Source organism: Euwallacea similis, chromosome 6 (genome assembly GCF_039881205.1).
Source record: "Euwallacea similis isolate ESF13 chromosome 6, ESF131.1, whole genome shotgun sequence".
NCBI classification, from domain to species: Eukaryota; Metazoa; Arthropoda; class Insecta; order Coleoptera; family Curculionidae; genus Euwallacea; species Euwallacea similis.
In genome coordinates this window covers 1,213,428-1,226,897 of record NC_089614.1, presented here as the reverse complement: position 1 = coordinate 1,226,897, position 13,470 = coordinate 1,213,428, and the positions used below count along the sequence as shown (strand labels likewise).

The 13,470-nt window shown below is 37.1% G+C and overlaps 2 protein-coding genes and 1 pseudogene across 3 annotated transcripts in view; 2 read left to right on the top strand and 1 right to left on the bottom strand.

The window, feature by feature from the left end:
• LOC136409417 (chondroadherin-like) overlaps positions 1-2,585 on the bottom strand; it is a 121,771-nt gene extending 119,186 nt beyond the window's left edge. For both annotated transcript variants that reach the window (XM_066390898.1, XM_066390899.1), the window contains exon 1: positions 2,361-2,585. The gene's annotated coding sequence lies outside the window, so the exon portion shown is untranslated. The remainder of the gene's footprint in view (positions 1-2,360) is intronic.
• The window catches only part of LOC136409399 (ATP-dependent DNA helicase DDX11), a 156,975-nt gene that overhangs the window by 28,392 nt on the left and 115,113 nt on the right, over positions 1-13,470 (top strand). The window lies entirely within an intron of this gene.
• Positions 7,231-13,093, top strand: LOC136409543 (carboxylic ester hydrolase-like; annotated as a pseudogene).

The window sequence follows — 13,470 nt, the reverse complement described above, 5'->3', positions numbered from 1 at the left end:
GACTGAGTCAGGTAGCTTTAGGCAACCATTTTACGGAATTAGTCCGTGGCATTTGCGAATCAAACGGGGAGTGACAGTAATGTTGGATTTGTGGGGGACAATTTATAATAGAAACGTTTTCAAAAAATAATGATATCCACTAGAAATGCCGAAAACATCCATAGTATCTAATAATCCGAGTGGAAAAACTGCCACAGTACCTCCTTAAATACTAAATAGTGTGCGCAAAAAGAAGATTTACTGTACATACCTGAACTAGAACACACCTTTATTAGCATTTGCTGCTAATTAACTGGACGCAACTGGGACTCGTGTTGTGAATATTTTCCGACTTACTCAAATAGAAAACTGCACAAAATGAAACGTTCCGGCCCAAAACTCGCCATGACACAAGAAAAAAACAAATGAGCGACGAAAAGCTATTGCGGACGAATACAGAAGCGCGTGGCACTGACGTTTGTTCGTTTAACTTCGAAGTACCCCGAAGGAGTTTCGTTTTCAGTTCTGAACCCGGCAGAGTTAAGAGAAGCAATAGTTTGATGTTAAATCACGAATAAATTTCAAATTTTGCAGAGATTGATTTAAATATGCCCGCTAAGTTTAAATGTTCCTGCCCACAAACTAGCACGATGAATATAAGTCGTAAACTTCTTTTTAATGCCGAAAAACATAGATGGATGGATTTGTAGACCTGTTTCCATAATAAATCACTCTATATCTAAACTAGACCTCAGATTGACACGTTCCCTCTGTTAAAAACCCCGTTTGTACCTTATATTCAACACGTTACGACTCTACCTTCAGTTAATACTTCATCAAAGTCTAAGAAGATCAAATGTCACCTTCAACAGCATAATAAATTGTCATTTAACTCAACTCAAAAGAAATACCCGAAAAAAGCTGATCATCTGTTTAAAACTTTGAGGCCTATCCAGACGAAAAGTTGCGAGAAAAAGTTCCAGCTAATCAACAATGTTGGCATTTCCCTTCTGGAAACTTTGTCTCGTATCCTCCCTTATTATTTAAGCGAATTTTCAGTGGAGGACCTTTTAAAAACTGTTCAAAGCCCTTGAGAAGTATCGATCAAATGCTTTTATAATAGCGCTCAAAACGAAATTGTTATTTCAGAGATCAATTGCAGAAGATCTTGAATGAGATGATGCAGCAGTTGTCGGAAGTGCGTGGAAGTTGGTCTTAAAAGCATTTCTATACAATAAGAGAACCAGTATAAAGCACAAAGTTATTTCAACTTCGCATCGGGAAGCCATTTCCATTTGAGGCGAAATATTCATTTCCGGGAACTATTTTCTAAACATTCGACAAATCTAATCAAATCAGTATAGCGAAAGAGAGTGCAGAAATAGTTTGCAGAAAGTTTCTTCTCAGAAATGGGACTTAGGATGGGGACACAAAGCAAAGCTTTCAGTTATTTTGCCTGGTTCTCGAAGTTTCCCAGAATTTTGAATTGAACATCGGTTCCTTATAAACTTAAAGACCTTCTCAGTAAATCCCATCTGGCTCATAGTTTCGATTCTTTGTAATAACAAGTTTCTGTGATAAGTATGAGTTATGTTTTAATCAGGAATATAAATTTAGAGAAAGAAAAATCCGCTTTGTTGCGCCATAAATAACATTGGGTTGTTTCGTTAAGTTAAGCCCGCAGATTGGATTAATATTTTAATAAATGCTATAAGGCCGGCAATGTTTTAAATTTCAGGGGAAATTTATATGTTTTGTTGTGGACGGAAATAGGCAAAATTATTTTTCCTTTTTCCGTATCTGCTCACATCCAACCGCATTACCAATAATTGTCCCTACATCGATCAACAATTTATTCACAACTAAACCGTTCGATGTAGTTATAAAAAAGCAACCGTATTTGTCCATCGCATAACACAAATGATGGAAAACTCTTAAGACTTCCTCGGTATCAATGCCGAAAGGCAACAAATAAATAAACCCATTGACAACATATTGGTTAGGTATAAAAGCAGCAACTACCTTCCCCCATTATTGATTAATGGCGTGTCACCCTGATCATTTCCGTTATATTTTAAGGCTGTTTAAGGGCCATAAAAACCTTTTTAGGAAAAAAACTGTCCGTGTATTTTATGAGTGTCAGCGAATACTTTAACGAGGGAAGTAGGCCCAAAAGGAAGCAGGATTGGTCGAAAAAGTTAAATAGGGGTAGATCTGCTTATATTGCTGGTCGAGTTGTTAGCGCAAAGGAAATGTTCCATCTGGGAATTAGATAACTTTTGGCTGATTGAGCCGGAAGAAGTGCGAAAGCGAAGCCCCTATACTTAAATTACAAGTTAACTTTCACACCTTTTTTGCCTAGTTTACGTCACTCTACTTACCAACTTATGTCCAAAAAAATCCTCTTAAACCATATGATAGTTATAAGTCACCAAACCACAGTCCCGGAGTCCAACACAAGCTATCCTTAAACACAGTTTCCTGAACCGCCTTAACTACATACTATAACGTTCATATTCAATGAGCATTCAATACGCGCTAATTAACGTAATCCCGAACCAGACCACGATCGCAGATGTGAAAGAGTGGCCGTACACGATCCGACTTCCCGCCAAACACTGGCGAACTTACCGTAAGTTAAGCAGGAAATTGCACAAGCGCCAACGCGCTTACGCTATTCCATTTTGCCGAGAGTAGGTCGGGAATACACGTAAAGCTGGAGCATAAAGTCGTTTATGCAATGTATTTATCTGTGACAGGTAGCGAGGGGATTTATCATGGGGAAGACTTCACTAGGCCGATTCAGTACTTTTTGGATAAATGTGAATCGTACATTTCCGGATTATGAAGGGCGCAACGGGCACAATGGAGGCCAGGATTGGAGGTATTTCGCATAAGCTGAGGTTGTATATCTCGGTGCAGAGCCGATGAAATGGCGCATAACGTTACGGTAGCTGAGAGATGGGAGTTCATTATTTTTCAGACAAGTGTGAATCATACGTTGTTGAGTTATGAAAGGGGTATTGCCGGAATATGCAAGAGCACGTCTGCAATCCTCACGCAATTTACTTTTATATCTCTTATGTTTTAACTCCACCAGTGAGCAGAGAGGATTTATCACAACGATTTTGGATTAATGTGAATCGTTCATCTCCGGATTATGAAGAGAACAATGGATGCGCTAGACGCAACATTTCATTTCGCACAAACTGAGGGTGCATATGTCGGTATAGTGCCGATGAAATGGAGCATTAGTTGACGGATACGAGCTCATTATGAAGGTTTTAGATAAATGTGAATCGTGCATTTCTAGATTTTACGCCCGACACCCTCGAAGCTATTAGATCTTTAGGGGAAGATATTAAAGCGCCCATTAATTATTTTAAGTAGTTCCCTTACCTTGACTAAAAAATCCTGCTCTGAGGTGTTTAGATCGCTTTACCACTCCCGAGGGTCACGTAAACTCCCTGAAATTGGGGGTTTTAATTTAAAACTTCCACTTTTTAAGCATTGCGTTACATACTATAATCCGGGAAACATTTACCGGCGTAATATCATTGTAGAGGAACCTAATCCCAGAAATATTTGCTAATAAAAGGGGGATTGAAAGTCTAATTTTGCTGGTTATGTCTCCACCCTTATCTTCTAGAGGATAGACGGTGGCCGGATAAAATGGCTCGAGTTTCAATTTAGGATGCTAATTAAAACTTAAGCCTAAAAGTTGCGACCAGCTTAACGTGTACAGCTGCCACATTGCTGCTCTGTTTATATACATATCCCTTCAGATTGAGTAAAATTTTGATACTTTTCGGCACATGTGCTTTATCCATGAGGTTTATTTAAATTAGCAATATCATACAAAGCTTTATAAAACTTCGTAAAAGAGGACGAAATATGCATAAATGGGACATTGCAGATATTTAACTGAATGGGAAGTATCATTCTAATCATCTAATAAATCGTCGAAAGTGTGTTCAACTGTTAGAGCTTATGAGTCGCAAGGGAATCAAGCTCGTGTCCCAGGTTGCCTGAAAGGGCGAAATGAAGGTAAGAAACTGTCTTTGCAGATTCTTCTCAGGAAGGTTTAAACGCTTTATATGTCTCGTAAGATTTTCGGTTAATATCGTTAGAGAAAAGGAAATTCGCAGCATGTCGAAAATAGTAATTTAATGCTCTAGATCGCATCTGTGGTTTCCAAAACCTACCTGTGTGATCATTAACAAATCCCATCAGCTGTATTCAACTCATTCGATTCCCGAATTTATTTCAGTCCCCAGATATTATTCTCCCATAACAGCTCCGTCATAATATCTATATTTGCCCAACGTATAAATTCAAATTTTCCGGGGCAAAGTGCTATTAAACCATTACCCCTATACCTCAAATAGAATCGAAAGTTATGAATGGACTCTTGCAAAATTTGTTATGGAGTAAATCCGCCGAATTTGGAACATGGAAATGGAGCCATTGTCTGGACGGTATGAGTTCCAGCAAAACGGCGTATTGTTCGGCAATAGCGCTATAGAATCCTTTCTTTCAGAAACTAGTTACCACCAAATTCCTGCAGAAGTCAGTTTAGTTCGCACGCTTTAATAGAAGCTTTGGAGCATAGAGATGAAAATGTGTGTTTCTCGTTATTTCAATGGAATTAAAGGGGAGGAAATATGTATGAGTCACTGACGTAACAATTCCCTTCTTCGCATAACCTCTTTCTAACAGAGTATAGAAAACTAATCCCGAATGGTCAGGAACAATCAGAAACATATAACAGTTTGAAATCGGTTTATCTCTCTGCTGGAACAGAGCTCATATAGCTCTAAACGAACAAATCGCAAATACATGATCCTAGATCGGTTTTCCAGGGAAATAGAGGCAACATTTAAACCCTGCTTAAGTATTGGGTTTTTTACATTTCGTGGCTGATATCTCGAACTTTGAAAAGTCTCCCTATATCGAAAATAAAATCTTCAAGGAAATTCGTTACCACAATAACAACTCAACCGCTTGGACAACGGTCAGCTGTGCATTAAATATGCTTAAACGCAGTAACCAGTATTTCGCTCTCAAATCAATTATTAATTTTAAATAACCCATTAAAAGCCTTAATTATATTAGATGATGATTACTTTATAAGGTCTAGGAACTCCCTAGTCCAACCTGCCAAGTTTCAATCAATATTTTGCTGAAGCGGTAGGTATTACGGTTAACCGCACATGACACGATAAAAGAGTGAGTACCTACCTTTAAATATTTTAATAAAATGTAACGAAACATTTTTTTAATATTCACGAGAAACCTCTAAATAATTCGAAGAGATATGAATTAAATGTGGTTGTTTTTTGTCATTGTTGTGACTCCAATACACAAGTGAATTTTTGACTAGAAAAACTGAGAGGAATATTTAAGAAAAAGCTTTGTAATAATCCCTAACCTGAACTCGCCTAAACTTAAGAAGACTTGTAATCGTCTAAGAAAGAGTTAAGCAAGGGGCTCCAATGATGGCTAATCACAGTAATTTTTCTTGAAATTGTGGGAAATTTTAGTTTATAGACACGTGAAGTTTACTCTCCACTTTATACATATATAAAGTAATAAAAATAAACAAATTCCAGGTGGTGCCACTGTCTTAAATATACAGTCCACGAAATAAGTATTAAGATCACATAATTAGCATAATTTTTTCGTACAGGTATTGGCTTGAATTTGAACGTGGCCCCATCTAGAGTTCCTTTAAACTATTAGATAGTACTGAACACGTGACAATTTCTGTGACATCTTAAGAGATGTCGCCATTTGACCAACTACGGCCCATACGAACATGAACAATACTGAACGTCTCTCTGTAAAATATCTTTGGTTTCTCAAAGCTCTGTGCATACTTTTTTAACATTCATATGATAATAATTAATAGTAAACTGAAACCTAATCCAGGAGGAAAAGCAATATTAGTTTTTGCATAGTTTCCACTTAACCGCACTGTAAGGAGGATAACTGCCGCTCTAAATAATAGAGCACAAGTTAGAGAAGCAGGATTAGGTGCGCTCCGCAAACGAACCCCCTAAGTTCCACACCCTTGTATTGCGGTCTAATGCCATTCCGGTTCTTTTATTTTGAAATTTAATAAGAGCAGGCAACTTTTTCAATTTGCCGCAGTGGTAATCTCTGTGAAACAAATAAGTTTGAATCTTTTCATTTGAATTTCAAATATGAAAACGACTGTATTCCTCCTTTAATAATGGTTGATTGCTTTCTTTAGAGTGGAAGTGGAATGCGTCTTTTATTTAAATAATAAAACTCTGATGCGCTTGCAACAATTTCGGTAGGTCGATTGTGAACGGGGCAAGTTTGCGTTTTGCTTGCTGTCTCACCCCAGACACAAGGGGGGCACAGTTGGTTGGCAGTGCCGAGGTGAACTGTATCTCTTTTGTGTATATCTCATTTTTGTTCGAAGGACCACAGCTTATTTGGCGCTGAACCAATGCAGAACAAACACACTTGATAACAAAACACTTATATTTATTTAACTGAATGTCCAACACCACTGCACAAGTGACAAAAGTCATAACAAAGTGTAAAGTTAGGGTAAACTAGAGAACCACAAGCGACCACCGATTATCAAGAACTTTTGACGATCGGGAGTTTTTTGGAACAGGGCAAATGTTATGTTTCAACTGAGAGCAGTATTGAGATCTTACTAAGGCTGTAAGAGTATAAAAAGAGAGTTGGAGAGGCGTTGAAGAGGCGTTGCGTGTTGTGTGAGAGACTATATGAGACTGTTTGAGACCGACTCAAAAACTAAATTTTCCCACCGAATGTGAACCTCATCTTATCCATATATATTTTTAACACCTCATAGTCATGCCAATTAGTGTGAATTATTAGTGCAGGGGAATAAGGATTGCTTATCAATACGGTACCATGAAGGTGTGAGAAAAATGATGGGTGAGAAGAGTTATGAGCGTGGGAAGAGTGTGGAATGTGTATGCATTTGGATAATGTAAACACTGCCCTTAAGGGTGATTAAGAAGGGTTTACGTTGGCAAAGAAAGAAATTTATTATTAGGTGAAGATGTTGGGTATTTTCCCAACAGATTGCTCTCATCATGAGTTGCATAAAATTAGTTTCCGGCAGGGGACTAAAAATTTTTACCGAACAGTTGCGTCCCAAGGTCCTTGTCCAGTCGAAAGGACACACGTGGCCTTTTTAACTTTTCAGGAAATGTGGTCTTACTAGCGAGGATTGGAGTCCAGATGGAGATCATTGTAGGTACTTTACGGTGCGTTAATAAGTATGAGGTTATATGAGGGATAATTTCCTATAGTCGTTGGTTCTCTTGTGCCCATACAAAACCAAATCAACATCTATATGCCCCCGAACGAGGCGAGTCCTGCTATAAGTAGATGCTTCAGAAGCAACAGTTTGCTTCAAAGATTAAGTTCAATAGCGCATCATCAGAAAAAGCCTGACCCTCTTAGCCTGAAGGGGATCTACGGAAAAAAGTACGCCCCATATATCCTAATAAAGTTCAACATATTGCATCGAATAAATTATATCCTTGATTTATTAAAATTATGTTTACAAGAGCTTTTCCCACCTCTCGATAAGGAGGTGAAGAGCGACTTGCGGAAATTTACCGACGTGATTGAGTTGATTGATGATCAGCTGATTGATGAATATGTTCATTGTCAGATTTCTCTTGTTGAACTACCAGTCAATCTAGGAAATTCATAAAAAACTCATGAGACTGATCAATCTGAAATCTCTATAGTTTGACTGACTCATGTGTGAGATGCGCTCAGGAATTACGCGTTATGAATCCCGGAAAATGTGCCTAATTGATTTTGCTTCAGGCCCTGAAACCCTAGTTCGGTCCTGCCAGGGCGCCAATTCTTGACAGTAATATTTGACAGACGTGCCTTATTGCGGCAGGCTATGAGTATACAGAGTGATCGTTTATATTTTACTACAAGAATGTTTAGTGGGCAAATTTAAATCTCTTTTGATGGGTGTTTTGAATGTGATGTGTGTTTGATATGATGTGTCGCGAAATCCTTCAAATTGAAATTGTTCCTGTTAAGGCTAAACCTAGTCTTTCTTGATAAGACCTAGAAGCACAATATTTCGTATAGCTGATTCGCAACTCTGGAAATTCCAAAAAATCTCTTAAATATCCCCTAAATTCCCAACTCCGCATAGATCCCGCGTTATTCCTTATTCCGCTCCCAACAAGCGCCTTAATGAAGTCCCGATCCTCCTTAGGACAGCGCATTGTATGATAATACCGGCTTATTTTGTATGTAGCTACACATCCGGTAGCTAATTTGTAGCTGCTTCTTCGTGACCCATTTCGTACGCTTCTCCGACATATTAAATTACGTGTTATATGAGATCGTAAGTGGATTTTTTCAAGGGAGATAGAATTGAGTTTTGGAAACTATTTGGGCTGAGTAGTTACTTTAGTTGCAATAACATCCGTTATCTTGAAATGGGAATAACAACTTGTAAACTATTTATGGACGTATCATATATACAGGGACGTCCAACGAAAACTTGACCCCGATTCATCTTAAAAATATGGACTTTTCGGAAAATTCCCAAAACACATCAAAGTTTTCGAAGGGGACGAATTTTTGCATAAAATTTAGCCTCAAAATTTCACCCTTATGCGGGTAACCGCAATCCCTTCAAGCATTTTAAATGGCACAAGGGGTCATGTGACATCTCAAATTAAAGATTTTTTAAAACTACATTCAATGGTGTATTGCGATTGAAAATCTATTGATTCGTTTTTAAGAAAAACAGCTACACATTTCGTAAAAAATGCAATACAAACTCAGTTAAATAGAACGTAAATAATGAAAAAACTTGTTTGTTAATAGGAAATTGGTTTATTTTCGATTTTGAGCTCACAAACACTCTTTGGTTAAAAAATAAAAAATATAAGAATAAATAAATAAATAAAAATAATCAAACTAATTAGGGGGTTTTATGTTTTTTTCCACTACGTTCAGAGCATTTTAATACTTAAAAAATATATACTATTATCTTTCATTGGTGAATTAAGGGAAAATTCACCCTTTCCAGTTGATCGATCAATATTTTTCGAAGTGGTCTTGATGCACAAAGAATCTCATTCCCCTTCTTACTTCTTTGAGAACGTTCTGTTTTTTTATGTTTGGAAACATCCATTTAGAAAATTTGATGCTCCTTGTCATCCCTGTTTTATTATTTATATATTATTTTCCCATTTTATTAAAATAACCAATTTTTAAAATATTTTTGGAATAATCCACATTTAGTGAAAATGTCCAGGAAGCGGCTTTAGTGCTGGATTTCTCCCGGGACTTTCTAGTTGACCGATTTTCGTCGAAGTTTTCTCGTTATATAGAGTTTCATTGTAGGGGCTCTCAGTTTTTGTAGAATATTTGAAATGGTATAGCAAGAAAAACAACATATTCCCGATCGATAATGTTGATTGATAGACGATAAACAGCCAACACTAGCAAGAACACTTTCTAATCGATCCAGATTTTCAAAGAGGTCTCGTTAGAGAGAGAATTTCATGATCTCTCCTGCTGAATCAAGGGTAATTTGTCAGTTTTACCAGCTTTAAAAAATATTACAGAATTACCCATAATTTGTGGCTGTGTCTGATAACCGACAGCGGGACCTGATTTCTCCCTGGAAAGGGGCACTTTCCAGCTGACTAATTTTCATCGAAATGATCTCGTTAGATAGAAAATTTCATGCCCTTTCCAACTGCGTTGGAAAAAACTTCACGCTTCAACAGCAATAACATCCGCGTACTTTAAATAGAAATGATTTTTTCAAGTTATAAGTAATTCGTATTTTTATTTAGATATGTTGTTTATTAACTTGAAGTGACAGGACAAAAATAGGTATAACTTGACGATCTGTTTCCTTTCTTAATGACAAAATCACTGTTAATGTTTGAAACATGTTAGGTATCGAAAACGTCCCTTGGAAAATACGTGCTAATCAAAGGAAATAGTGGCATGTCCCGAATAAGGATCCCAAAGGGGACATCGTCACAGCCGTTGCATATTGATGATCATTAGCGGCAAAGACAAGCTCAAACCCGGATTTGCGCCCGAGGCTTTATGATGTGTTACCTATCGTCTGAACTAAAGAGGGGGTTATTGCTTATTCCACACCCGCCTTAGCCCTTAATGAAGTCCCAATAATGCCGGGGCCTCGGCTAATGTGTATGGTAATACCGGAATATTTTCTCCGGGCTTTTGTGATCACGGCTACGTCCCCATTAAGGCTTTTGTGTTTCGGAAAAATAAAAGCAAAAGCATCAACGTAAGAAAATTATGAAATATACTAGTTATCATAAAAATTGCAACACCTAGAATTAATGAACCAAAAACACAGCCACATATTGCTCGCACAACTATGGCACACCTATCTTATAACGTCGCAATGTTAATGTATTTCCTTGGCCTCCACGCTCTCCTGATCTTTCCCCCACAGAACACGTATGGAGTATGACATGAAAAAGAGTTACTACACTCGAGAACTCATGACGTACTTTAGCAGAATTACAAAATGCAATTCAAGTTGTCTGGGATAAACTACCTCAAGAGGAAATTGACCATTTGCTTACCAAGACGAGTTTTTGATGGTGTAAATTCACAATGTTCACGTTATTAGAATTTTAAAGATTTTCTAAACTTCGGTTTACTTACAATTTACATCACTTATTTTGTATAGTGTTGTCAACATATGTATTTACAAAGTTTCATTAAAATACACGCATTATTTCTAGTTGCTGCAATTTTTATGATGAATAGTATATTATGAATTTTGGGCCTTAGTGCTCTTTGCTGCGGGGAGAATGTGGTAAAAGTGTGAAAAATTGGTATTATTTTTTTCTCACTTCACTTCTCTGATTTGCTCTCATGGCTTATCTCATAAGTTAAAATTTGTATTGGTTTTTATGCAGTCAATTTATTAGTACTGAAGAGCGAGTTTATAAGTACTATACTATAAGCGCCTTCAGGAGAGGCTCCTCTAATTTTTATTGCAGTGGTCCTGACCGTCTTTTGGCCCAAGATGTTAGAGTGGTGACCCACAATTATCGGTAAGTATCTTCTTAAAACTACATGCAAATGAAAATTATTAATATAGAGTAGGATCTTTCGGTTTCCTTCCCAGTGAAGACACCGTCATTCCTGGCAGCCAGTTTTAAAGACCAATCTCCGGCTATAAAATGGACCTTTGACAACATAGCAGCTTACAGAGAGGACCCCTCCAAGATCGTTATTGCAGAGCAAAGTACTGGGTACACTTCCGTGAGATACCAACTGCTAAGCACCACCAACAAAGGAATGGAAACGTGCAAAATTAATTCTTGTTAAATGAAAGTTTCTTAGACTTGTTCAAGGGTGCTATCTAGGAGAGTGGTTCCCCCTCAATGAGTGGGCATTCAGTTCCAACCCAAAGTCATACGTTCAGAGCTTGATAAAGCAAATTGATCCCACCTCTAATGTTGCAAGAAACACTAAGCAGCACCTGGAGAATCTGCAAAGAATCTGCGCTAGCTCTATTGATACTGCTTCAAAACAACCCAATCCTGTATGTTTTCTTCTTAGTAACATTAAACTTAAAGGAGAGCTTAAGTTTAGGCCTTAGGTCTACCAGTAGTGGAAATGGAGCATGATGGAGCCTTAATAAGCCAGAAAACGTATGAAGCTTTTGCTGATGAAAATTATAATCAAATGCCGGTGATAATTAGGTGCAATTCCGAAGAAGATGTCTTCATTTTGCAATGTACTTCTCCATTTATTTATTGCAGATAATCTTAGTAACATGTTGATTTTAGCTCATGCATGCGTAAGACAATTAGGGAAAGGTTACGACTCAAACCCATACTTCCTGATACCAGTCGATTTGGTAATCAATAATCAGGACACTTTAGCTGGAGAAATAAAGTTGATCTACCTTACCAGCACTCAAAACTTTGCCGATGTGGAGAAAACAGTCATTAGGATAGGTTGAGTGCTGTGTAATCATGAAGGGAATATTCGAATGTTAAATATAATAATAAAGAAAAGAACCTAGTGCGGATATTCGAATACCATAATTTTTGATATATGTTTGAATACATATTGGAATTTTTAACTGTTTACAAGATTTCTATGTTTAGAGAGAAATTTTTGGATCCCTGTATCAAAAAATTGCTGCTTTGACTGAAAAAAAGGATCATTTACCACCACTGTACCAACGTCATAAAATTATATTCAGTTTTAGCTACCCCGCATCTTCTAGGCGTCTTTGTCTATTACATGCGCTTAAAGCGAGCTGAAAGCTATGGATTGGATTGTCACTTTAAGTAGTAATGGAACGGAATTGACACACACGCTAAAGTTTCTATCTTCATTTACAAAAAGAGCGGTTATATGTCACGCGGTTGACAACATTCATATGAAACGTGGATCAATTCGACCAGTGGTAGCAAATAAAAGTTTAAACAGACAAAAATAGAATTTTTTAAAATAATTTTTATGCTTTATTTCTCATTTCTTAAACCAATTATTACAAATATTCAATTCTTAAAGGATGTTGATAGTGTTTTGAATTTTGCGGTCAAATCGTTTTATTCTGGCAGGACAGTGGTTTCGCAAGAGGTGTAATCAAACAACAGAAGCTAATGTCTTAAAAATAGAATGTTTTCTTCTACATATTCTCTTATGATGGAGAATTGGGAGGTTGGAACAAAAATGTTAATGATACTAAGTGAAAGAATAACAATTTCTCTTCATGGTTATCGGATTTATTTCTTAATAAGGAGCTGAAAAGGTAATGCACGGTGACGATCTCTACTACATCTGGGTGCACAGAGGCGCGAACAATGAGGACTCATACAACTATCCAGAATCGAACCGCATTACTAGTCAACGACTTATCTCCCTCCTGACCAATTTCGTGAAATATTTATAAGTCCGATGATTTATTCCTTTTCACCCTCAAAACAATAAATTTTTCAAAAACTCTACCCCTGACCAATCGGAACTGTTGAAAAACGTAATTTGGCCAGAAGTTGAAGAAAACAACTATCACTATTAACAAATCAACTATGATTTGTAAAACCATCCTTAACGCGACTTATCTCTTGTGGAGAAAGATGATGAAAACTAAGGCTCTAGACCTTAAGTAACTTATTAGGAAGTTTGACTCAGCATTAAAAAATTGCTGTAAATATACGTTTAGTTCAATAACTAGTAGCCTAATCGTCTCACCTAATCATATCAAATCTAGACATTACATGATGCACTACGCACAAAGTCTGGAGATAAGTACAGTATTAGAGTTTCCTTGGGTTACTGGTTCATTCAGAATGTAATTTATCTCCCATATTTGACAAAGATTAGTAATTAGTAATTCCCTGTAATTCTACTGTGATAGACACGTCCAATAAACCTGCCTCGAGGCTAAAACTGAATCATAAAAAATGTGACAATTTG